The sequence below is a fragment of the Halichoeres trimaculatus genome, unplaced genomic scaffold (genome assembly GCF_033239565.1).
Source record: "Halichoeres trimaculatus isolate MK-OKI-2021-1 unplaced genomic scaffold, fHalTri1.1 fHalTri1_scaffold_8, whole genome shotgun sequence".
Lineage (NCBI taxonomy): Eukaryota > Metazoa > Chordata > Actinopteri > Labriformes > Labridae > Halichoeres > Halichoeres trimaculatus.
This window is the reverse complement of record NW_027437186.1, coordinates 29,886,037-29,912,336: the sequence shown is the minus strand read 5'-3', so window position 1 is coordinate 29,912,336 and position 26,300 is coordinate 29,886,037. Positions and strand designations below refer to the sequence as shown.

Genomic DNA, 26,300 nt, shown 5'->3' with positions numbered 1-26,300 from the left:
GTTTTTTAATTATTTATTTAGTTTTACTGTATTAGTGCAAGTATTTTTTAAATTTTTATTATTTTTAGATAAATTCATGTTGGCAAAAAGAGCATTATCCTGTGGTATATTTTATGAACTGCAGAAATTTGGAACTAATTCTGGCCGCACAATACACACTGATAAGTGAATAGTTATTTTTCCTTTGAGCAGTGCTTTAAACAATAATTTCACGACCATCTTGCAGAACTCTTTATAAATGTGGAAAAAAAACATCCTCTATCCCACACAAGTCAGTGAGACAGTCCAGAAGTTCTGTTCCTAACAGTTGGTGCTGCTATTAAAAAAATTCACACAAACACAGAAGAGCAAAACTGGGCTATGTGTGAGCAACGATCAATCGATTTAATGTGAGCGAGTACCATTTGTGGTTATGGGTAAAGTGTCAGTTTACAGACTGATTGACTAACTGTCCAAGTGATCTATGTCTTATACCGTACACGCACTGGATGCTTAAAGATACAATATTACCTGCTCTTACAGCAGCAGCAGGCGAGTTCCTGCAATAACGTACTTAAAATTGATAAGCAGGTTTGATAGATTGTGTAACCACATCAATGGAGGGCGATCACTTCCCTATGACGGAACAGATGAGCTCCTGCATCCCCTTTTCTTCAACAACAGAGACCAGCCTCCTTTAATGTACTCTCTGCTACAGCTTAGCCTCAGCCAGACAATCTGTTAAAATATGATACAAGCATCCTTCCCTGCTCCAAACTCAATTAGTCTCTGCTATTTATTCTGGAGATTATAATCACAGCACCTGTTCATTCTTACCAAGATATCAAGACAGTTTTGTTTGCATTTAACACTTCCAATGAGGTTCTGACAGCATGCCATCTGGTTAAGACTCATGGGAGCTGTAGTTGTTCAATGCTGACAAACTACTGATTGTTATATGAATATGAAAATGTAAAAACATTGTGCAGGGTAAAGACAGCAATTACCATTTCAGGCATTAGAAAAAATGTGGCTTTCATATGGCACTGTGAATGCATTGTTAAGATCTCACTGTTAAGTTTTTTTTTTTTTTTGTTAAAACATTTTGTTAAGATCCTAATATTGAGGGCATGATGTGGGAATGTATAATGAACTACCAAGAAATATGTATTATTTACTCTTCTGCAGAAGAAGAATCCCTAAAAAGATGTATTTTGAAACCAAAACCAAAAAAACTTCACATTCGGTCTGCTTTTGTAAAAATGAAATTATTATGGAGGGAATAAATATTCTTATTCTTGCTTGTGACCTCTAGTTGACCCCTGTCAGTCCCTGGACTGCAACTCAAGAATAATAAAAGCTAAAATTAATGATATGATGAAGCTAAGGTTGGTGCCTTCTGATACAAATAAGTGAAAATGTTTGATTCAAAATCCATAAGCAGAGCCTCTATAGATGTTTCTCACGTTTGACAGCTTCAAGCCTTCATTTTTAACAAATAGTGCTCCAGTATTTCTTGCACCCTTTAGCACCAAGACCATTCTGGACATCAGAGGTGTTTTTTTGAGTTGATTTTCAAATGAGGGAAGTAAAACAGAGTTGATGTTTGGGGGGAGATAGTTCCAGAGAGTGTGGTGTGTGGTCTTGATGAAGGGGGACAGGAGGTTGGCGTGTAATGATCTGAGATGGTAAAATGGGGGAGATGGTTGGTCAGGTATAAGGGGGGGCAAGGTTATCAAGAGCAAGATCCTGAGGTGGGTTCAGTCCTGAATGGGGAGCCAAGGGTGGATGTGATGTGGGCTCTGGAGCAGGAGTGGGTGAGCAACAGGGTAGCTGAGATTTGGAGGTCAGTAGGGAAGGCCACAAAGGATGCTGTTACTGTAGTCCAGTCTGGATCTAATACTGTTAGGCTCTTGGTTTATGCACATGAGGTAGCAGGTTGGATAACAAGTGTCACAGCTTTAGTTTGTATCAGATCTGATCTAGGTCAGGGTTTTCTTATGGGTACATAGAAGTTGTCTTGCTGGGGACAGACCAATTTGGTATGAAATACTGGATGTCCTGTCTCGAGCCTCACCTGATACCTATTGTCCAACTCTCACACAGCCCCCCATCTTTATTTCCTCTCAGAAACATAAATCCTGCCTCTCTAACAGGCCCAGTGCTGTCCTAAAAGCACATGAGCTGAGGTGTACAAGATGTCCCCTTCTTTGGCATTTGATAAAAGTGTCAGATGTATCACCTTCTCAGTCTACTCACAGTTTTAGCCGCACTTTGTTTTTATCTGCTCGCATGCTAGAGGATAAAACCACATTGGTTTGTGTTTGTCCTCTGAAAGCATCTCCAGTAAAACACATTTATAGCAGACTGTGTATATTACACATAAAAAAGCAATTAAAATTTGTAATAGTCCTACTTACATAAGATTATTGATTTGTCCAGTCCCACAAGGCTTAAATTTTATTACTTTTGGAGCTCTCAACCATTAAGAAACAACCTATTTTCACTTAGTGTCTACAGTCATCTTTCTTTGCAACAATTAACACTCCCTGCTGTTAACTTCCAGTGGCGTTCCTGAGGCAGACGGCAGTAACATTTCCTCAAACAGATCAATCTGCTGAGGAGCTGTTTCACCATTGGTAGGCATGAAAATACTCACATCTTAAATTTTAAGTCAATAATTATACGTGACATTGAAACCAGTCATCAAAAATGGAAGACGGATACTTTTCATGAGTGCCAGCCAGGCATAAAATGAGCATTAGTTGAACTGGCAGGAAACCAGCAGGAGTCATGCAAAGTCAAGGTTAGACACCCGCACTGCTTCAATATTAAACTGTGGGAAAAAGTAAAAGGATTAAAAACTTATATCTATTAAAACTTATATTTTTCCATCGTATCAAGAGATTATTTATGTTTACAGTTTTAGAGCAGTAACAGCATTTTTGTGGCTCATACTGCCCCTCCATGCATTTTTAACGGTACAATATATATGTAACTTCTTATCTGATGCACACTGACAAGTCAATGGCTAAAATTAATGAGACCGGACACTCTCTCCATAACTGTATTTATAAGATAATGCAAAATGCAATACATTCATTTGAAGTTAGAGCAATTCTGATGTCTCCAGGCACCCCACGGAGACGGGGAGGCAGGATTCATTATATGACATCCTCAATAATTCATCACAAATGAGCCCTTCCTGTTTCTCCTCGTGTTAATGTCTTGGTCAAATGCCACGGAGCAGCTTGCATCGGGTGACCTCCGTCAAGATCAATCTTTGATTAGTAGAGTCGCCTTTGCTTTTTTTTTTTTTTTTTTTTTAAAAAAAGGAACCACATTCCCGCCACACATCAGAGACCCGGACTTCCTTCACATCTTAACTTTGTGACACATGCAGCAGAAGTAACTTCCAAAGGGGAATCTCATAAGAGCACAAATCAGCCGGAGATTCTCTCTTATCTCTTCCCAGTGGCAGGGTTATTCCAGGCTGCAACTTCATCCCTTACTTCCCACTCTTACTTACTCTCTGACAGTTTTGTCAGCTGCTTTGGAGATCTGGACAATTAGTGACATCAAAACTAGTTCAAACTTTAAATTCTGAGACACTGGGAGGAACTTAAGGGACTTCCACAAACGTCACAGACAGGAAACCTCTGAAGCTCGGTCATTCAAAGAGCAGTATGGAGTACATCAATACATCAGTAAAACACATCTGCTGAGGGTCTCCCTACGCTTACATCTAATTAAACTGATACAACCAAGAGAGCTTTACGTGCAGTTCACTTCCTTCAGCCATGAAACTATAATGAATTTTGAGCTAAATAAAAACTTGACTTCACCTGTACTGACATTTGAGCGCGGCTAAACATTCCCTCAGTAATTATAATGTAAAAGACGATGACATAAACATGCTTAGTGTCCCTTAAACAAATTGCAATAAACACATAATTAGAGAAAATATTTATTGCAGCACTGATGATTCACTGGACCAGGCTCTTCAGGGACTACTGGGGAAGTTGTTCATTAGTATCTTGTAGATAATTCATTTACTGTTAGATTTATACTTATTCATGGAGATGTAGTCATTTAAAAACATGGTAAAAACTTATTGGAAAAGCTAATGCAATTTATGAGGAGATTAATCATATGAACCACAAATTTCAGAGCTGTTGTCAAGAATTGTACACTTTGTTTTATCTTTATCACATGTCTGATTGACTGTCTATAAAACATTGTTTACATTTCTTGTTTCCACTTAAAACTCTTACACTGTCCTCATGTCACATATATATCTTGTGATATAGCTCAAAGTTAGGTATGAAATCCTGACTTTGACTTCAACTATTGAATGAACTGTAGTGAATGTTGGTACAGACACCCACACGTTTATTGGGATGAACAAGTCCAGTGTAAGTGAGGTTTGCTGCTACTGCTTTTCTTTGTTCAATACAAGTTTTCCCAGGATGCAGAGCAACAATGTAATGTATTTATTAACTGTAACGTAGCACTATTGTTTGAAGGTTGGATCACAGTTTATAGTTTTTAATCCTGGTCATGTCCTACCAGTGCTCATCTACCAACTCCAACCTCACCAAACAGGGCTAACGTAACCTCTCTTCCTTTTACTGATAGACTCTCAAGTTTGAAAAGACCACTAAAGTATAACTGCTTCATGTGGGTTTGAATGAACATTATCACAGTTTAGCCTGTGTTTTTACCCATGCTCTATCACTCTCCTGTTTAGCTTTTTTCTACTCTGACCCCCTTTTTCTTGACTTCCCTCTCTTGACAGTCCAGCCCCTGTGTCCCACATTACTGCAAAATCAATCCAAGAAATTATTTTCCTCATACAAAGGACAGATTTTACATCTTTGGATTTGTGTTCTCCCAGGAAAAAAAAAAGACCCACTACAAATACTTTAAGATATCATTTAGGAATAATCAGTGTTGGTGCTGATTGATTCTCATTTTAAATCTTGTTTCACTGAAGTTTCAAAGACTATGTCAAGATCACTTATGTCATCCTCATAGAGTCTTTCAAGAGGGAAAAACATCATTTCAAAAGCATGGTTATGACTGAGGTCATATATAATCATCCTTGTAGTGCAAGTATGATTGGATGCAAATTATTTCATAATACCTGGCTGATTTCTCGAGATGAGTTTTGAATTGACTCTTGATTGTTCACGATCTGGCCATACATCAAAGTGTTGACTCAGAGTTACTATAAAAACCAACTTAAACATGTAGCATGTAAAAAAATGTTGATAATTTTAAGAAATAGATTAATTCAGTAGCACAGCTGTAAATTGCAGCTGATAACTGTAATAACTAGAAAAGCACTCAGAGAGCACAGACCTCCACCAAGCATATTGTGATTGTCATGTAACACTTTAGTCCTGTGTTTAGTCACTTTAGACCAGTGTTAGTTGCAGGTTTGTATAATAATTTGTTACCTGACAGTGTTAAAAATAATGATGACCCAGTACATATTTCATATTCCGGATGTAAGTATCCAGAATATTTCCAGGATCTGGATCGTACTTTGACATCTGCCAGAAATTATTGTGGCCTTGTCTTGTATTGTTTTGCAAAGCAATCCAGCCATTTATCCTGGAGTTATATACACCAATGGTGAAAACGGCCCTATCTCACAATGATAAAGAATCCTTAAAAAAAATCCTGGATCCAGACAGTGATCCAGATCACCTCCAAAATTTAATTGCTTCTTCCTTATCCCATTTTGAAATTTCCTGAAAATGTCATCAATTGTTAGTTTTAGAGTTATGTTGTTCACAGACAGACAGATGGACTTTCCATAAAAACATAACCTCCTTGGCGGAGGTAATAATTGTAAATGATTTTAATTGATAATAAATGTTAAATCTCCCTTATAAAAAGGTCAGATAGATCCTGAGAAGTCATCAAAGTGTACCACCAAATCCAAATAAATACTACCTCTTATGACTAACTTTATACTTGTTTTTGAAACCTCTCCTGTCTCTACCTTCACCACAGTCATGCCTTCTATCTATTCAGCAGCATCTCTGTGTGTGAGCAAGGGAAGGGCAAAGAAAACCGCAATGCCACAAGCAGCACAAAGTGTGGCTTCTGGAGTAAGAACAAGAAGACTTTTGTTTGCTACCTCAGTAGGGTTCAGCGCTCTGATGTCTGCTACATTTAGCTTCTGTCCCAGAAAATGACTATGTTTATTAGAGTCAGCTTCCAAAACAGGAACGCTCTTTCTACTTTCACTTCTATTTGAAATCTGAGAAAATTCTGGGAAGGATAAAAAAAAAACAAAGTTCCACACTGCATTCGTTCCTGAATGAGTCAGATCTGTGTTTTTGTTTGTGTGATATTGAGCTGGGTCATTTCAGATCGTCTTGGATTTATCAGATGGGTGCAGGTCTAAAAAAATGAGCTAACCAGCATATTGCTTACATAACCACGTCATAATAAAATCTCAAAAAGCAGAGAAGGGACTTGCATGCCGGGGTTCTTGTTACCAAGCAACCGATGTGCATTCCTCTCTGTCCGTATTAAAGGCACGGTGAGGGGAGTCAGGCTTCCTGTCCATTCCCGAGCCCTCTTTTCTGATCAACCACGTTAGGGGACAAAGCAGAGGGAATGTGGACGACACATCAAGTCTAAGTGGGGTGTTTAAAATTCCTTTAATGAGAACTTGGCTCATTTAGAGGAATTATTTAGACTCCCAAGTTGATGTGCCTTGAATCCAAAGCAGTTGGCCAGTGGTGCTGGTTGAGGCAATAAATTCTCTGCAGGGTTTTAAAGAAAGAGAGGAGACTGAGGCAGGGATACAAGGGATGTGAGAGATTCTTTTTTAAGCTATAACAAGAGGATATGACTATGATAGGATATGAAGATACGGCTTTGTGCATCCTGACTTCCTTTTCAAACTGAGATCCTTTATTGCGATCTTCATCACATTTATCAATATGTGCATAGATGGATTGTAGACACCCTCAGCTAACAAATATTGACTGTAACCTCATGAAGCTGCCTCAAAAAGTGCTAATACAAGCAATATGCAAACACCAAGTCATCTAAATTCTTGGACAAAGCATGCAATTATCCTCATCCATAATTTTTAAGTCTCTACACCAGTTAATTAAAATAAATTTGCCATAAGTTCTGCACTGGAGCTTCTAGATGTTAAAAAGCCTGACTCATGCAGCTATACTCCCATTTTTTAAGTATGCAGCTGTCCCATTATGAAAGTGGGCAGGAGAGGATGTTCATGTCCAGAATGCATCCGCCCATACTCAGCCATCTCCACTCACAACAAATATCCATCTTTATGTTTATGCTCCTCTGCTTATGTGTCAAGTTCAGTGCAGTGCAGCAGCGGGCGGGAAGCGTATGACAGCACCACCCACCTTTTTATGGCACTTGACAGGCCCGCTGCATGACAGATAACTGAGACACAAAATACTTCTGAATTATGCAGGCTTTCTCTGCCATGCTGGAGCTGAGGTGGTGGTTGGGTGGCACGTGTACAGAGAGTCCAACTTGAGCTCAAACATCTGCCGGACGAGCCCTCAAAAAGAAAAGGCTCACCAAGGGAGATACACATTTTTAGAGGCTCATGAATGCTCTTTGCTTACAATGAAAAAATAGAGAAGTAGATTTAATCATGAGATTATTCAAAATTAGAGAGAACACTGAGGTCACTGGCGCTGTCTGGGGTTACTGTTCCCTTGCTAACTAACCTAATTTTTCTTTTCTTTTATCTATTCTTATCTAAAGAACGTTCCCCCTCCTTCTTTGTTGCATGCATGTATTTATCCTCAGGCTGAGCACCTGCCTTCTTCTGATTCTGCACACACACACACACACACCTTGTGGGTTGTCGGGGTTAGAGGTTGGGGCAATTACTGAACATCCCCATCATCTGGGATCTGACACCTGAAATAGTGGCATAACTTGTGGTATACATTTGCCTACTACAGAACACCTTCATTAAAACCATCTGACTCCAAAGGGATGAGCCGACAAGGGCTTTTTGCATATCGCCCAAAATCCTCCCTGTGCCATTAATCTAAATTAATGATCTGACAAATATGTCATAATATTGGGCGAGAAATATGATAAATGTTCGCTGCAGCCCATCCATAATTAAGTCTCTTTAGCAAAATGGCAAATTTTCAAATTGCGGTGCCGGCGTGGCCCCTGGAAGCAACAAAGGTGACCTTATGCTTTTGCTCTAAACAACCTTCTAATAATGGAGATTGCCCTTTAAAAAGACTTGACAGGTGAAATATAGTGTGGAGGAGAGTGCAGCAGAGGACTGTACCATCAGTGTGAGCTACATACAAATTTCAACCTGAACCAATGTTCCAGATGAACTTGTGCAACGGGGAACTCTTCCTCTCTGGCTCATTAAAAGACAATAAAAACCATTATTCCAGACACAATTCATGTTTGAAAACATGGAAAGGAAGAAAGATAGCACATTGTCTTTCTATTAAGAATTTAATGAGTTATGACTATATTTACTTTACAGGGAAATGGGCTCATAGACCAAAACAAACAGCATGCATTATCATGTTCAAATCATTCTGTCAACAAATTACTGGTTTAATGTTGCAAGAGTGACAAATCTACTTCCAATGCAGCGTTTGAAAAGGCTTTATTAATATTTTGCCACAATTATCTCTATCTTGATCACACCGTTATTTCAGCATAAATCATTAAGTCTGTTTAATTTCCGGTCAGAGGAGGCATTACAGATATCAGAATATGAGCTGGTCCTGCATTTGTGTGGATAAATCTCTGCATTACTGTTCTGCAGAAGGCAGATTGAAAAAAAAAAAACACATCATGCAAGCAAAGGCAGCATTTCAAAAGGAATCTCACAGCTGCACGATACATGCCTAACTGGTTCATTATATCTGTCTTCCCGCTTGTCTTCTGAGGTAAATGACATAAGGTATTGTACAGCCCCAGGTGCTAACCTCTAACTACACTAGGAGGCACATTCAACTCCTTCTCTGGCGTTCCTGGTAATGAGGTGGAAGAGAGTGTCAGCCCATGGCCAGCTGGGAGGCACAGTCCACTGGTGAGTCAGACAAAGTGTAATAGGCAAAGCCAAGACATGAAGGGAGACTGCTGCAGTCAGACTGATGTCACAAGAGCTGGAGGACGAGCTAATAATAGGACATGTTTATGAAAATATCAAAATATAACATGCCACGGGCTGTCCTGGTTGCTCAGCGAGCGGGGACATTCAGTGTACTGTGATTTTTTAATCTGGCACACAATCTCTTCTTTTGCATCTCAAACCTTTTTATCTTTCCTGTCAGTCCTAAATTATATACGAACCAAACAAGGCATATATAGGCAATACTGATAACAACAAACCCAGGATGCTTTCTTATCTAACTGGTCATACCATCTCATACCCTTCTCTAAACTAGATCCAAGGTCCATTTTCATACAGCCTCCAGCTTTCATCTTACCATGTATTAACTATGATACTGAAATGAATCATGATCTAAATTATGTGCACATTTCCATTTTCTTCCAAGGTCACAAACCGAAGTATACCTGGCAACGTCTTACTAAACTGCATTTGGATTGTGCATAGGCGACTTGTATAAAGCTATGTAAATGTGTTTACAATGATGTGAAAATGTGAGAGTTCAAGAAACATATCAGAGGACACCAGACAAGATTAAAATTATGAAATGGAGCAGGAAAGGTCAAAAATGGTGCACAAGAGAGAAGGAATTAGAAACATTTGGGGCTAAAAATGTCTGCTGGTCAAAATACTCTGAATTTGAAAAACAATCCTGATCAAATCCAGATCCTGACCCTGCCATAAAAACATCCTGACATATTTTGTCCATATCACTCTCTAATGGAATATAATTCATTTGGTCTGAAGCAGAGTTTCCTGATGTTTATGTTGCACATAACACTGCAGAAAACTGACCACTTATCTTCTTCAGACTTAGACCAGGCTCAGAATACAGCAGTCATTTGTTACTTTGGCAGTGAATTAACATTTCATTTTATCGAAAAATCAAATGTGGTCCTCTTTGAAAAATGTTTGGACAACCTCGGACTATATCACTTTATCTACCTTATAACTTATAAGACAGCTACGGCTCACACCATTGATGCTCCTACTCATTAGAGTAAAATTATTGCAGGCTATAATGAAGGGGAGCTCTTAAGGTGAGAGTGGAGGTACCAGGTGAGGGGGCGGATGTTATTAAAAGTACTCAAATTGTGATGAGACAAGGTGAACAGACTCTGACCAGAGTGTTATCAGACAAAGGTTAAGCACAAACATAAGGCTGTATGAGCGGAGAATTGAAAACTCCAGATACCAGAACATGAGCAAAAGAAAAAGATCCTTTAGATTTCAAAAGTATTGGGTACAATAAAGTGGATAAAAAAGATATTTCATTGTTTCTGCACTCATTCGTGCTTGACTGTTGCCTTTCTCTTCAAGAAATTCATACCAATGATTGCGTGACTGTAATAGCAGCGGAAATAATTAATATAGAGTGAATGCACGGCTAAATTGAAATGTCTAGAGTACAGAAAGCAGAACAGCATGCAGGCCTTTCACATGTTTGTTTTCAATAATTATAGGCAAATTAATCAACTCAGACAACATCTACACTATTACAAGCCAGCCAATTCTCATTTCAACGAAAGTCTCAGAACGGATGGAAGCAGGAACGACATGTGATGAAGCATCAGCTGCAGTGTCTGAATGGTTGTGTTGTCTCACTCTGGATGTTCAGAAGTGCAGTTTGTCTTGGAACACGTTTTGTGTCATGCTTTTTTAACGAGGGTATTTCTGCTCGTTAGTTTTCATCCTGAATTTGCTCCGGGGAGCTGGTGTTAAAATATCTCTCTTTATAATTTAGACATTTGATCTGGTCTCTGTCCCACTCCCACAGTGTTTCCGTGCAGACTTTAAAGGGCAAACTTTCCTCTGCGCTCGTGTATCAGAGCTGATTTGAGCCGTTTCTAACAGCACGAGCCTCGGGGATGATCAGAACAAGTACAACACTGGCATAGCAGGCGCTGAAATCCTGCTCTGATGGGGGTATGTCAAACTCAAATGGGGACATAATGTAATGCACCAGCTCCCTAGAGCAAATCTTCTTTAATTGTACTGCTTAAAACCTTTCATGAGATCCTGGCACTGGTGCCTTTGTCACCCTTTTAATGGAAAATATTTCAGTGAAAGCTGAGTTATAGTTTTCTGGGCGTACTTTATGGCATTGAAGAAGAAAAAATCTAAATGAATTTGGCAGGCAACACTAGCTCTGGACCCTGCTGAATCAGACCTTTTTGTTAACATCTCTTAAGGTGATTTTTGGTACCTTGAAGAATGAGCTGACAGATCGGCGCGATAAATGGTCTTCTTGGAGAAATTGGAGGCATTTCTGATTCACAGCAGAACAAAAGCAGAGTGAACATGCTTTTGATTTAGTCTGAAATGCTTCGACAAACCTTTAGAAACAAACCTTTGGAAATAAGTGCTGTGGTTTCATTGATTGTGTGCAAAATTGCTCTGGCTTTTTGGTGAAATTACAGCACAAATTATTTGTGAATTTCAGCGAAGCCGATGGTCCCCTGATGGTCCCACTGTGAACATACTTGCTGATTTTTTGGCCTGAAATCAATGAAACAGGTTGGATTAATTTCTTTTCTGTGCTTCATGCAAACACTTTCAACACAGCGCCAGACTTTCACACTCTGAAAACTAAACACATATAGTACTGTTGCATAGGCATTCAATTTACATTCTCTAATCTCATGAGAAAGCAGAATACTAACATACCATGGTGGTGACAGATTTGCGTGGGTGTTTGCTCTGTGGAAGCCAACACTGACATTATCAGATGGGTGGCTTTTTTTCTTCTTGCCAGTCCAGGGTCCTGAATAATTAAACAGGATCTGCATGCTTCTTTTTTGTGTTAAAGACAGGAGTTATTCTGACGGTCCCTGTTTGACAGACTTTGCCCTACCTAGAACGTGAGGGGCCTTCTAAACAAAGACTCAGCTTTGTGCATTAAAAGCAGGGAGAGGTAGTCTAGACCAAATGCGTCTTTGACTCTGAGTTCACCGTTCTGTCCTGAAAGGCAGACTCCTGCAGGAATCTCATTGCTTGCTGTAGATTCATCTGTCTGCTCAGCACTGATGGCTTTAGTCCATCTGGGAATTCAGTCAGGCTTGGAGTTACACACCTGACATGCTGCAAGAATGGACACAAACCAACACTCCCTCTGAGATGATTTTTTTTCCTCACTGTTAATGTCCAAAAATGCTGCGAGGCCAATAAATCAATGCTTTTTCGGACGAAAGGCGAGAAGAAATTGATGGAGGGCGTTTGTAGGACAGGCTCAAATAAAGTACTCGCCAAACATCCAAACATGCACTCTCCTCAAGGACAGAAAATAATGCTCCATGATTTTCTCTGTGAACAATTGTGGCCGTAGGGCAGGAAGTTTACACGGACATTTGTACAGTGTGTTTGTGTAAAGCAGCCCACATGAGAGCTATTTTAGCAGTTCTATGACATGGTTGTAAAATTGCGAACTGACCAAAAAGAACAAGGACAACAACACATTCCCACATGGTGGTGGAGAGACAGAAACACAAAATTAGTTACATCATCTGAGCTGAGAGGAGTTTTTGAGATCCACGAGCACCCTTCAGTGAAACAGACTCAGAACATCATAGAAAGAAAAGCACAAGTGATCAATTATGTTTGAGAGCTGAGAAATAATAAAAGAAGCTTCAGAAATTTTCAAGAAATATTTTCAGTTGATCATTTTTTAGTGTTTTTGAACAACTCTTTTACTTCCACACTCATGATTTCTCTTTGCTTCACTGCCTTTCACCGAAATCCATCAGATCTCTCTGAATATATATTATACTGTGGCACAGGCCTGATGTAATAGCACAAGCAACAGGTGACTCCAGTGTCTGCACCACTCTTGACGTGATGTCCATGGGTTTTTGTGTTAGAGGGTATCACCACCTTGATAATGATCCACCCAATAACATGCACACTTCACCTCACTCGCTTTGTCAAAATGACTCCTGGCTCAGTGTCTGGATTGTCAGATGCATTGGAGTTTGGTTCGTTGGGCTCAGCCAGACCCCAAGGAAAATTTTCTGATGTAATTTAATCACAGTAATACCTCAGCCAGTGCGGGCTATAGAGGGCGAAGTGGAGGAAATCTGACAGATCCAGGATTCAGCATCTTATATCAAGCTGTTTGCTCATTGTTGGAGGTTGACTAGTTCAGAAAACTGAACACAAAACATGAGCTGATTTAACCTGACAGCTTGTACTGAAGAAATACATTGTGAATAGGACTAGAAATCTAAAGATAGATATAGTTTAATTGGCATCTTAGCTGTTGGTTGGATTCTGCAGCTCTGAACAGGATGTTGTCTTGTGCCTGTGTATGGGCATAAATAATGCACTGCAGTGAGACCACCTCCCTCATCTATAATGTAAATATGATTGAGACGAACATTTTTTTCCCCCTCCATGAACTCAGTCTGTTGATTTTGAAAATACTCCAGATTGTTAAAGAACAAAGTTTTGCGAAATGACCTAAATCAAACCTATTAACAATTGCATATTCCATCCATTTTTGTTAAGATATAAACAAAAATATGGGTTAATTTTGATATAAAACAATACAAATTTAAAAAATCTTTATCTGTCATGTCTCCTGGTGCCTACAGGTTTCTTTTGTTAAGGATTCAGGGTTTTAAAAGTTTGCTTGTTTGGATTTTATTTTGTGTTCATGGATTTTTCGTGTTTGCCTCCTTTTTGACTTTTAAGTTCTGGAAATAAAAACTTTTAGAGTTTAAATCTGCACCTGGTTGCTCGCTACATCCCGTGTTCCCTGCCAATCCTGACAGTTGATGCCATGTTAGGTATTTGGTCTTTCTGATCAAACCTAATCCCAATCTGTCTTATTCAAAAGCAGAAAACTCTATGAGCAAAGTTACCTTGTGTCCTTCTATGCATCACTTAGTTAAGTTGGCCTCTGGGAAAAGTTATGTTACCGTTAACATGGTTGCTCTGTGCTACATGCTCATATTAGCCATAAATCCAATGAGAGAGGAAGTGCAGTGCAAAACACTGATTATCTTTTGATATTGCAGTGCAACATGTCATCACTGTAACTGTGCTGGAAGCAGGTAACTGTGGCAGAGGGCAAAGTGCGAAAGTTAGATGACTGACCAGAGAATCTTCTAAACTGCAGCTCTTGTGGTCGGTACCTACCAACGCTGGTCCAAGGAAAGAAAACTCAGTGAACCACTGACAGAGCCAAAGGCAGCCAAGACTCAGTGATGCGCGTGGGAAGCCAAAGCTGGCCTCTATGGTCTGATCCAGCAGAAGAGCTACTGGAGCTTAAACTGTTAGTAAAAAGTTGATGCTGTTTCTGGCAGAGTCGAGTCGGAGCACACACAGCATCGCAGTCTGTTGTACATGAAGCTGAATGACTGCTGACTGGTCAGAGCGCTCATGCTGACTGCCAAGAGCGAACACAATGAGCATCAGAGCTGGTCCACAGAGCAAAGGGAGAAGGTTGCCTGGAGCGACATGACTGTGTTGGCTTCAAATCCACTAGATCTTAAACCAATCATGCATCTGTGGGGTGTGCTGGACAGCCAAGTCTCACCCAGGGAAGCTCCACCTTGCACCTTACAAACCTTTAAAGATCTGCTGCTAATGTCTTTGTACCATATACCAAAACACACCTTCAGAGATCCAATGGAGTCCATGTCTCATTGGTTCAAGGAGGTTTGAGGCCTGATAGCAACAAATCGATAAAATGAAACTGCAGCACTTTTAAAGAAAGTCTCATGTTTGCGTCACATCTCAAGAAGCGGATGAAGAAATTAAGTTCTCAGGCCATTAAACAGTCTATTCATTTATTTGGATGTCTGCCCTGGATTCTGTTTCTTCCTTAAACCAGCAGTAGAGCTTTTGGGATGCATCCACCAATATTCAGTAACTCATTTACATCTCTATCCCGAGCTTTCTGCTGTGCCAGCAACTTATGTCCCAGCTAATACAGCTCTGAGAGAGGCTCTTCCGATCAGCAATCTGTAGGATTTGCAAATTATAAGGAGCGCCAGCAGACAGGAGGGTAAAGACTGTAATACCAAATGGAGGATAAAACTTCCTCTTATGGAGTAAACAGTATGAGCTCACAGAGACTTAACATAACAGGGTTGTGTAGACATTGACACAGTGGAGCTAGCTGCTGTGATAAGCTCTGACATTACAAAGAGAAATCTCTCCATCCTCTCTATGACCTCCACCTGTGTTTATTGTAAAGCCTTTCTTCTGCTCAGGACACAGATGATTATATCAGCCACTATTTCCTATTTGTCTCCAGGGTCAAAGGAACGAGGACACCCACCCTAAAGCAGTTGATTACACTTTATAGTCGCAGTTGAACTCTATAATTTCCAAAGTAAAAATGGAAAACAAGAGGCAGCACAATAATCCTCTGAGTTATTATGAAAATATATTCAGGCCGTATCGCTTATCTGGAGCCACTCTGAAAAAATGTCAACGCTGCATCTCTTGACACCCACAAAGAACAATGTTTACGAAATCCTTTGATTTATCCCCGCAATTCAGTATGTGAGCCTTCCCTCTGCCAAATGGCGAAGTATTCTCTCACTCTCGCTGCTAATCCTCTTCCTTCGCCCCCTTCCTCTAATTGTCACCTCGCATCAGAGAAGAAAGCTGCAATTATTACACTTCAGTAACTGTTGAGACAACATCACAACAGTGGAGCTTTGGACACCGCTGAGCTGATGGTTTGGCAAGACGGTGTGAGGAGCAGAGCTCTTAAAGTGGAGGATCTCACAGCTCCTGAGCTGCTAAATGATAGCTTTAGATCACTGCATGAGAGTAATGGAGGGCACAGACATTTTCATATAAATGTGCCCAGAGAGGGGTAAACCTGCAGAGCTGTTCCACTTGTTGGTGCCTAAAGAAACCTGAAATACCTCAATCACTGCTTAGCAGCGCTGCAGGGGCAGAAAGTGTTTGTCATACATTTACCAGGATTTAGGTCAGACACACTCGTAAAGTAGATTGAATTTAAAGCAGTTTGTTGTTACACAAGACGCTGAGTTTGGAGTAAGTTTTCAGCCGCACAGTTTCAGTGAAATCCAGCGGTTTTCTTGCTTGAAGAGGTACATTTCAGATGTAAAAATAAATGTGAGAAAACAGTTGGATTAATCTCCCCAACGCTCACAGCTCATGCTCAAAGTGTTACCTTTGAAAGCACTCTCACCTTTGTGAAAAGACTATTTTTAAAACGTGGACACTAAAACACTTTCTGGAAGTGAAGCCAACACTTTTAGACTTCCCACTGGTGACCTTCTGCAGTAAGGGTCTAAAAGTCAGCCATCCTATTCTGTAACAGATGGAACATGTGTCAGACTAGAAAGTTAAACTGCATCTCAAATACTGTTTTCTCAATCATGGTTTCAGTCTTGGTAGTGAGGTCTTATCGTGCAGGCTTAATTGCAAAACCAGAAAGGGGAAATCCAACACTAATCTAAGAGTCAGAACTTTCTGCAACCGTGTCTACTTCATTTTAATAATCTGTACACTGAGGGATCTTTGCTATTTCAGTTGTGTGTTAACTGCATGATTTTGTTTGTATCTCGTAGCTTCACAGGTCGGATTTCATTGCATTGTCCAAGTTTCCTTATCAAACCACTTCCTCCAACATACTCCTCATCATACCTAATGCATGTTTGACCTCCATGCGATTTCAGGCATGTAACACCGCAGCTGTCTCTGGAACTCTAAGTCCCTCTCCAGTTTCAAATCCTTCATAAGAAACATTTTTTTAGTTGCATATCCATTGGAACTATGTCAAAAGGGCATTTCTTGCATATCATTATGTTCATTTTATTTAGTATATAGATTTTTCAGTTTCATTGCACATATTTTACTCCAGTTGTACCCACATTGCAAAAAACTGAGATCTAACCAAGTAATTTTGTCTTTTTTTTAGTAGAAAGTGCCTCTTTAGACTTAATATGTGCCACATTCACCTGAACAGTCACAAAAAGGTCTTGTTTCAAATTATTTGAAGACAAAGATGGGGACTGAATTGCTTGTAACAAGTAAAAATTTGCCAATGCAACAAGAGGAAAGTTTCTTATATTAAGACATTACTCTTGTTTCATGCAAATATTCTAGCAAATTTTTCTTCTTCCATTGGCAGATTTTTTGATAACTTAGTACAAGCAATTAGACCTCATTTATGTTATTAAAAAACTTGAAACAAGACATTTTTCTGGACTGATAAGTTTAATGTGTCTCATATCAAGTGTAATAAGACATTTTTTACGTAAGACAAGACAAAAACACCTGATAAGATTTAAGTTTTTTGCAGTGCAACGTGGGAGTTGCCAAACACTGATTGTGAAACTTTCCAAGATCCATAACTATTGACAATTGCATAATGCATATGTCATCCTTAAGATGTAAACAAAATATGGGGTTCAATTTTTTACATCTTCCACATTTCTTTGACGAAGACCCCTGAGGTGATAAAGCCAGGATAACCTTGGTAACGGTGGCACAAATTCATGCACAGAAATGTGTGCATATTTGTTAGTTTTTGTCTGTTTTTGGATCAGTGTATTTGGATCAGTGTATTTCTGTTACTGAAGAGGGTCTCTGCTGTTTGGAAGTTGCAGCTTTCAAAGTTTGAGAACCCCTGGTTTACCCTGATACTAAGTCTGTTAGATGACCTTGAGTTTCTTGAAGGGCACTCATAAATGAAATGTATTACCATTATAACTATGACATCACATAAACGGATAAAAAAGATCAGCAAACAAAACTCAAACTGAGCATCTGGGAATCTGCTCAGCTCTTATTTTGAAAGTACCTTTATTTCCCTGTGCTCTGCTTTCATAGTATGTAGAGTTAAAAGAACTGAAAGTACAGTACGATATCTGTAAAACAAGGTTAATGATCATATTATCAACATACCGTAGCCTTAAAAATCTGAAAGTCCATTCTCTGCTTAGTCAATCGCCATTTCATGTCAACAGGTTTTGACAGAACCGCAGGGTCACCTTTACTATTCATTGAAGCAGCAGCACTCCTTTTAATAAGAGCGCCAGTGTGTGCGCGCTAACCCTGAATCCTTCAGTTTGAACAATGATTAAAGGGACCGAATACTATGGAACTGATGATACATGTTGCATTCGCGGCAAGAGTTTCCATGGATACTGGTGTTCTTAGAGACATTTACACACACACAGAGAACCAAGGCTTTTCTTAATATTTCTGTTTTAAAAGAGGAAGCTGTGCTTTTGCAGGATTAAAATGTTTCAGAAATCGAACTTCTATCAATTAAAGCTTCAGCTTTGTTTCATGACAAGGAGTGTCTCTAATCAATTTATTGTCAAGCCCAGTGAATAAAGTATTTAATTAAACATCTAACTGGGAGTGGAACTGTAAATCAACAGCTTTTCACTTTTTTTTTTTTTTTGCAGCATTTATCTCTGAGAGAATGCAGTTTGAAAAAAAATATTTAAAAAAAGGTTGTTGCGTCTTTCTGTTTCATTTTGAAATCTGTGAATTCAATAATTTGAAATGCACAGAATCTGTAAGAAATTCATTTTTTAATCAGAACAAGTTTTGCCTTAATGTAGGTTTTTTAATACACGTGAAAAGAACAAAGTATCATTTTGCACTGTGTGTATAAAAAGGCTGCATGTGAATGTGTTGCTGCATGATCAGCCCACACACGTCTCCCAGCTAAGTAATAACCTCCAGCTATCATCCCTGCGTTCATGTATTGAGGAGTATAGAAGATAAATGGCCTTTGAATAAAGAATAGTGCTTGTATTGAGCTCTTCAGTATCAGAAAAAGCTTGCTGGACCTTTGCCTTTCAGCTTTTACTAAGCTCTGCATTGGATTTTACTTTTAAAATCCATGATGGTGAAATTATTTTGCTGCCAACCTTTCAAAAATTGCAACTGGCAGACATTGGATGAAATTTTACTGCACTCTTGCCAAAATACACGTTATGCCGACAATACAGCTGTGAATGACTAATAATATCATGATAGATCCCTTGAATGATCTAATATCTGCATGCAATTATCTGTTTTAAGAATGGAAAATTATTAGCTTTTTTAATCTATGCTCCTGTCTCTTAACTTAGCTTTCTATTATCTATATGCCAGTGTTCTGCATCCTGTAGCACACGAAGCACAGAAAACACACACTGACACAATTTGCAAAGCACAGAGTCATCAAAAAGTAAAAGTACGAGAAATGTTTATTAATTGGGACGGAAACCGAATGTTATATGCAAGCAGGGTAAGAATCACAGGGCCATAATTTTCTATATTATCACCCCAGTGCTGCTTTCTCTGTATTCATTAGTTAGATACAATACACACACACACACACACACACACACACACACACACACACACACACACACACACACACACACACATGCATGCACACATCCGGAGCAGCACACAGCAGCTGTGTACATGATCTCACCATAGATGTACGTTTCAAAGAAACAGAATCAAAGGCTTGTTAAACTGCATCACTCATAGAAAATAGTCTATTAATGCTTCCCCTGGAAACAAAGGTGTCTTTGAATGCATAAAATCAAAGACCAGACACAAGACAGAATCTCTATAGCAGCCATTTTTGATTTTCACCCGTTGCAGACACGACTGAAGACAGCAAGAAGTGTTGAAACAGATGCTAATCTACATCATCTGAAGAAAACTGCAAAACACAATTATCCTTGAAATAGTTAAGACATGATCAAATGAAGGCTGTATTACCCATCGGCACACAGCAAAGGATGTCAGATTCATAGAATAAGTAGAAAGTGCTGCAAATATGCTCCTTGCTGCAGGTCTGTCGTAGCTTACAATGAACAAAACATGAGGAGAAATTAATAATTGAAAGTGATGCAACAGTACTTGGAATATTTCAACTGTATTATCTTGATACTTTTTCATTTAAGTCCAAAAAACATGGATTTCAGTTTGCCTTCAGAACTGCCTTAATCTGTTGTGGCATAGATTCAAAAAGGTACTGGAAAACATCCATGATACAAATCTCCCGTTGCACCACATCCCAAAGGTGCTCTATTGGATTGAGATCTGGGGACTGTGGAGGCCATTTGAGTACAGGGAACTCATTGTCATGTTGAAGAAACCAGTCTGAGATGATTCCAGATTTATGACATGGAGCATTATCCTGCTGGAAGTAGCCATCAAAAGATGGGTACACTGTCCTCATAAAAGGATGGACATGGTCAGCGACAATACTCAGGTAGGCTGTGGCGTTTAAACCATGCTCACTTGGTACTAAGGGGCCCAAAGTGAGCCAAGAAAATATCCCCCACAACATTACACCACCAGCAGCAGCCTGAACCGTTGATACAAGGCAGGATGGATCAATACTTTCATGTTGTTGATGCCAAACTCTGAGCCTACCCTACATGCTCTTCTGCATAGCATAGTTGTAACAAGTGGTTATTTGAGTTACTATTACCTTTCTATCAGCTCGAACCAGTCTGTCCATTCTCCTCTGACCCCTGGCATCAACAAGGCATTTTGGCCCACAGAACTACCACTCACTGAACATTTCCTCTTTTTGGGACCATTCTCTGTAAACCCTAGAGATGGTTGTGCGAGAAAATCCCAGTAGATCGGCAGTTTCTGAAATACTCAGACCAGCCCGTCTGACACCAACAACCATGCCACATTCAAAGTCACTTTAATTACTTTTCTTCCCCATTCTGATGCTCGGTTTGAACTGCGACAGATTGTCTTGACCATGCCTAAATGCATTGAGTCGCTCCCATGTGATTGGCTGATAAAAAATTTGTGTCAACAAGCAGTTGGACAGGTGTGCCTTATAAAGTGTGCCTATATATATATATATATATATATATATATATATATATATATATATATATATATATATATATATATATATATATATATATTTGCAGTGGCAAAAAGTCTGAAAAAACAAACAATTTTCTGTTGAGTCACATCTTTCCTCCAAGCTGAAATCCCTTTTCTGTTGATCAGGGGATGCCCCATGGCACCTGTAACCACCCATCACAGTGATGTTACAGTCTCCTGAATGCACCCTGAGGACACTTTTTCTCTCCATTGCAGCATAGTGAGAACATCAAGTCAGCACAAAGGCATACATCCAGCTTGTTATCATTTTAGGGTTTAGAATGCAGTAAGCAAAAAGTGACCTAATACATAAGGTAGTTTTTGCTTTTTGTTAGGCCTCTGTATAAAAACTACAGCACTGTGATGTCAGAAGATGAAACACTGCCAAAGCAAGCTTTTTACCGCAGGCCCTACTGAAACCCTGCAGGTCTGGGAAGTCTGGAGTATCTGCAGTGGTACAGTATTGATTCAGTAATCCAAAGCCATCTCCCAAGTGCTTCTGATTTATCTGTCACATTTCATCATGACTCCTTTGCTCTGAAGCCCTTTCTCTTTAATACAATACTACAGAGAGCCACTCACCATCTGATGTGTTTTCTGTATTGGCTGAATGAATTGGACTCCCTGCAGTAGATTTTTCACTAATTTGCCTGGGTGTGATTTGCTCATTTTACCATGTTTGGAGGTCTCACATTCATAGCAACTCAGGGAGATTGTGGTTAAATTAACAATCAAGGATGTTTTACAGAAATGGTTGTTGAATGAGAAAGCCTCTTTATGATATAGATTGGCAGAAACAATGCTTTTTCATTTGTTAGCTGCTGACTTAACACCAGAAAACAAAGTGACAGTTTGAGACACATCTCTGTAACAGTTCCTGATAGTGCTCATGGAAAATGTTGTTTCTATCTTGAAATTACGCCAAAATTGTCAACACAACATGACAGCCTATTAAATTGCATTTAAAAGAAAAAAGCTTTTTCGTCTTTCTTCTCCCAGTCTTTTAGCCATAGCAACAAACTTTGCCCATCGAACTTTTAGGTCCAAGGAATACATTCCCAGAAGATACATGGATCCATGGCTCACCAGTTTGCTTGCAACACACTGCCAGACCAGTAGAGTACATTAAGACAAAGATGAAGGCTGTTAAGCAAAAATGACACCATAAGATGAAACAGAAAGGCCAGCATCTCTATGTGTAGCAGCACAGTTAGCCTGTTAGCATGGAATTATATTCAGCCTGTGCTGGTTTTGATTGTGCTTTGTTTTACTGGATTTGTTGACATTTTACACTGTTGCGCTGGTGGCAAAGCCATCACTGGTGGAAGTTGTTTCAAAAAGCTCAAAAAAGCTTCAAGAGCAAACTGGTTGATTGAGGACTTTCAGCAGGATGTGTCCTCCTCAAATTTAGAGCATCATTAAACACCTATCGGATGAGGAGATTTTGACACATATATAAAACTTAACGAGGATGCATTCCTGAGGACTTTTTCTGTGTTTGAACAGCTGTTGTACACTGAATGCCTACTGACATGTTCAGCTGAAGGTCTCCACTTTACAGGGTCACTCTTTAAACTGTAACACCAGGAGCTGACAGAGACATATTCAAACTATCAGGGCCAAAGAAGACCATTGCTTAGGAGTTACTAACAAAACCAATCACTGTGGGTGCTCCAATCAGGTTGCAGGGCCTGCCTCCCTATCAGTTGAAAAACACCTCATATAGCCCACTTTGAAAAACCTAACAAAGTTAAAAAACTAGTTTGAGGGCCTTCTTCATGGCAACATAATTCTGTCCTGTCCTGCATATAAGTAACTTCTCTTACATGGATTCTACAAGCATCCACAGTCCCCAGAGGATGAATCCTATCATGTTAAACTCATTTTATTGACTTAGTATTTGTTTATTTTCTTATCTATCTCACAGTTTGAGGTAAAACATGTCCCTTTCACACATGCACTGTACCCTTAACATGTTTAGACATCACCCAGAGGAGCTGAACACATATGTCAGAATCAATTGACCCAGACATCAGATGCACTTTACCGTGTAGCACCTTACCACAGTCCATGTAATGTTTTAGGGCAGTGATGTGAGAACTTAACAGGTAATTGTCCTGAGATTTAACACTGAGCATTAAGTGTTTGCGGTGACAGTGACTTTGCACTTCAGGTGCAGCTCCTTGGTCACATTTTCTGCTTGCCTGCATACTGCTTTTCTATTAGTCCTTGCATACTGCAGATGCATCCATTCGCATATTGTGGTTATATTAACATAGTAAGTCCTCCTGCTCAGGGTAACTCCAGTGTTAAAAGTGTGTCTGCACTACGAAAACTGAAATATAAGCAAGTTTTTTGGTCTTATTTAAGACAAGATGGTCTTAATAGATTAATATCAGCCACATTCACCTGGCATGTCTTGAAAATGTCTTATTTCAAGATATTAAAAGACATATATGTTGCCTGAATTGCATGTAAAACATAAGCATGACTCATAAGATTTTTTTTTTCAATATTCTTTCCCAATTGGCATATTATTTTACTCTTTACAAGAAGTTGAGGTGTCATATGTGTCTTTTAACATCTTCAAATAAGACATTTTTCTTGATTGATCAGGTGAATTTAGCTCGTATTAAGTCTAATGAGACTTTTTTTTTCTCTAAAAATTAGATTTTTTTCTGAAAATTACTGAAAATTAAACAGTAATTGCAAATTTTATCCCATTAAAACAAATAAAATCAAAAGTTTTTTAAAATAGCTTTTACCAGTGACTAGAAGTAGTACAGTCTTCCCACCAGATGGTGGCTGTAGCTTGTCCTAAAGCTGTAATCTAACCACATTAGATAACAAGAGAAGAAGAAAGGTGACAACATCAAATAGCAAATGAAGGATAAAAAATTAGTGACAATTATAAATACTTTAAATATAAGAGACTGAACATGGTGAGAAAACATCAGCATATGCGCACAATAAAGCACATTGCTCGCAGAAACATTGGCAAACCAGAAACTATCATCTCAGAGCATGACAGTTAATTGTTAATCTTTTTGTTGGAGTTACTGACAGAAGATAACCAAATGATATGAGGGTTAGGGCTGGTTCTCGAGATGTTTTGTTTGACGTGTGGAGAATTTTTTTTTCAGCCACCTCCCTTCAACTACCACCATAAATATGAACTTCCTTTGTCTGGCCTTTGTGTCAACAAACTTTATCGAGTGGTAAAGTTTTTTGTGTATAAATAAAAAACTTCCAGGACTTTATCTTGAAATGCTTATATATGCCATGGTATTGTAAGTCCCTGACAGTGATCTCCTCAGATAAGGCAGTGTGCATTTATAGCAACATCAATGCCCACGGATACAGGCTGTCTTGTAAAAAGACAATATACTGGCAGGAGAAAATCACATTTGTTTCTCTAACCCAATTTCAGGACTAACTGTCCTCACTTTTATTTACAAGTGATCGATCGGCTCTGGCATTGTTAACCCATCTGCAGAGGTTGCTATAGCACAGTCTCAGAAGTGTTTAGGTATGTGACTGGAGTCAGACCATCATGCCGCAGGCTAGGAGAGGAATCATGATAAACGTCCTTCTCTCTGTGCCATAGCAATATGTAGTTTCAGTGCAGTGCTCTGCCACAGCTCCGGACAGCCTCAGTGACAGATGAGTTTAAGATGTGCAGCAGTGTTGGCAGGCTAACTATGCTCTGAATGTGACATCAGGGGTGTGTGCTGGTTGCCAGTGGTGTAAAGGACAGTTTGAAATCTGATATAAACAGGCAGACTGTAACACACACAGTTTCCAGATATTCTAATCAGATATGATTTCAACTCGGCCGTGAACGTGATAGGAATTTGATTTGCAAATGGAGTCCCCATGTGTCCAGGCATGATGAAAGAGTCTGATTTGTGTGTGGATATGCCAAATATCGATGTTTCCAGAGACTCAGGCACTTGTTTTCATACTCTGGGACTCAAAATGTGGCCCCAATTTCTCTGACAGCTCCAGCTACGAAACACCTGCAGTCCAAACGCCATCATCCAAACCTAACTCTCCCATTTCTTTTCAAATCTGTGTATGCTATCGGTGCCACGAGGTGCAAAACAAATGGAAATACACAAACGTAGTAGTGTAAGAATCTGATTTTTATGATTCATCTATAATAATTCTGTCTTCAGTATTTCTTCTGTTATGTAGGTCATTACCGCTTTTTACAACTGATTATTTGACTTGCTATCAGTTTCATCATTTTTATGGTTACTCGTGGTGATGGACTATCAAAGGAGTGCAGAGTAATTTCGGTCTGTGCTGTGAGGGACACAGAGCCGTGAACGGACTGACAATCTGCCATGGCCTTGCAGAGTTATAATTTCTGAATCTCTTTTTGTGTTACGTAACTCTTCTCCTCCGTCAGAGAGGCCGAGCAGCCACACTGCTCCATGGAAACATACAGGCAGCACAAGCAAATGTCAGCTCTCTTCGTTAGCGAAAGCCATTACGGAAATCTCCCATCATGCATCTGCAGGGCATTACTGCTGCCTTTTGAAAGACCTGTCATAAAAAAGGGTTAGTTCACAATTACTAATTGCAAACCTCAATGAAAGAAGCAAGCAGAATAAAGAGCCTAAACATTCTGCTCTGAATGTGAACAGAATCTTTTCTTCAACACAGATTTTGGTTTAAGTAGAGAAGTAGAAGCATTTTTTGTCTTATTGTTTTGTCTATGGAGCAGAAATAAAGCAGTAGCAAGCTCCAATGATGGAAAATAAGGCACATTTAAGTTGCAGTTGCAGTTGCAGTTCTACAAGTGTCCACTAGAGGGTAAAAAATTAATTGCCTTGTACAAAAGTAAGATACATTTGTTTTTTTGCCCCTCATTTCTTAATTCTGGTTTCTTTATTGTGGGTCTACCTCTACAAATCATGTCTTTATCTATTTAAGCTCTATGTTTTTGTACAATTTGTGTTACATCATACTTGATTGACGGATGAGGGTATTGTAGCCGTTTGAGAGGTGACATGGCAATAGCCCCAGCTCCACCTCTTTACCAGTTTGTAGACTTCCCAGAAAGTAAGTTAGCATCAGCACTTCCGATGTGGCAATGAACAGGTCAGAGCTTTGTTACCCCTCTACAGAAACCAAGGATTGTGCTTCTAGAGCCCTGTGTCCACTAAGTGGTTTAGTTTAGTTTAGTTTGGTCCGTCTGGGTATGGCACCCATTTTGTGGCATTTCTTTTGACTAGACCTGGAACAGGTCCCCAAATTACTTTTTGGTACCCTTCTGTTGGGGTGC

The 26,300-nt window shown here is 39.4% G+C and overlaps 1 protein-coding gene across 11 annotated transcripts in view; it reads right to left on the bottom strand.

Moving 5' to 3' along the window:
* The window catches only part of adgrb3 (adhesion G protein-coupled receptor B3), a 147,878-nt gene that overhangs the window by 103,779 nt on the left and 17,799 nt on the right, over positions 1-26,300 (bottom strand). The gene's annotated exons all lie outside the window — the stretch shown is intronic.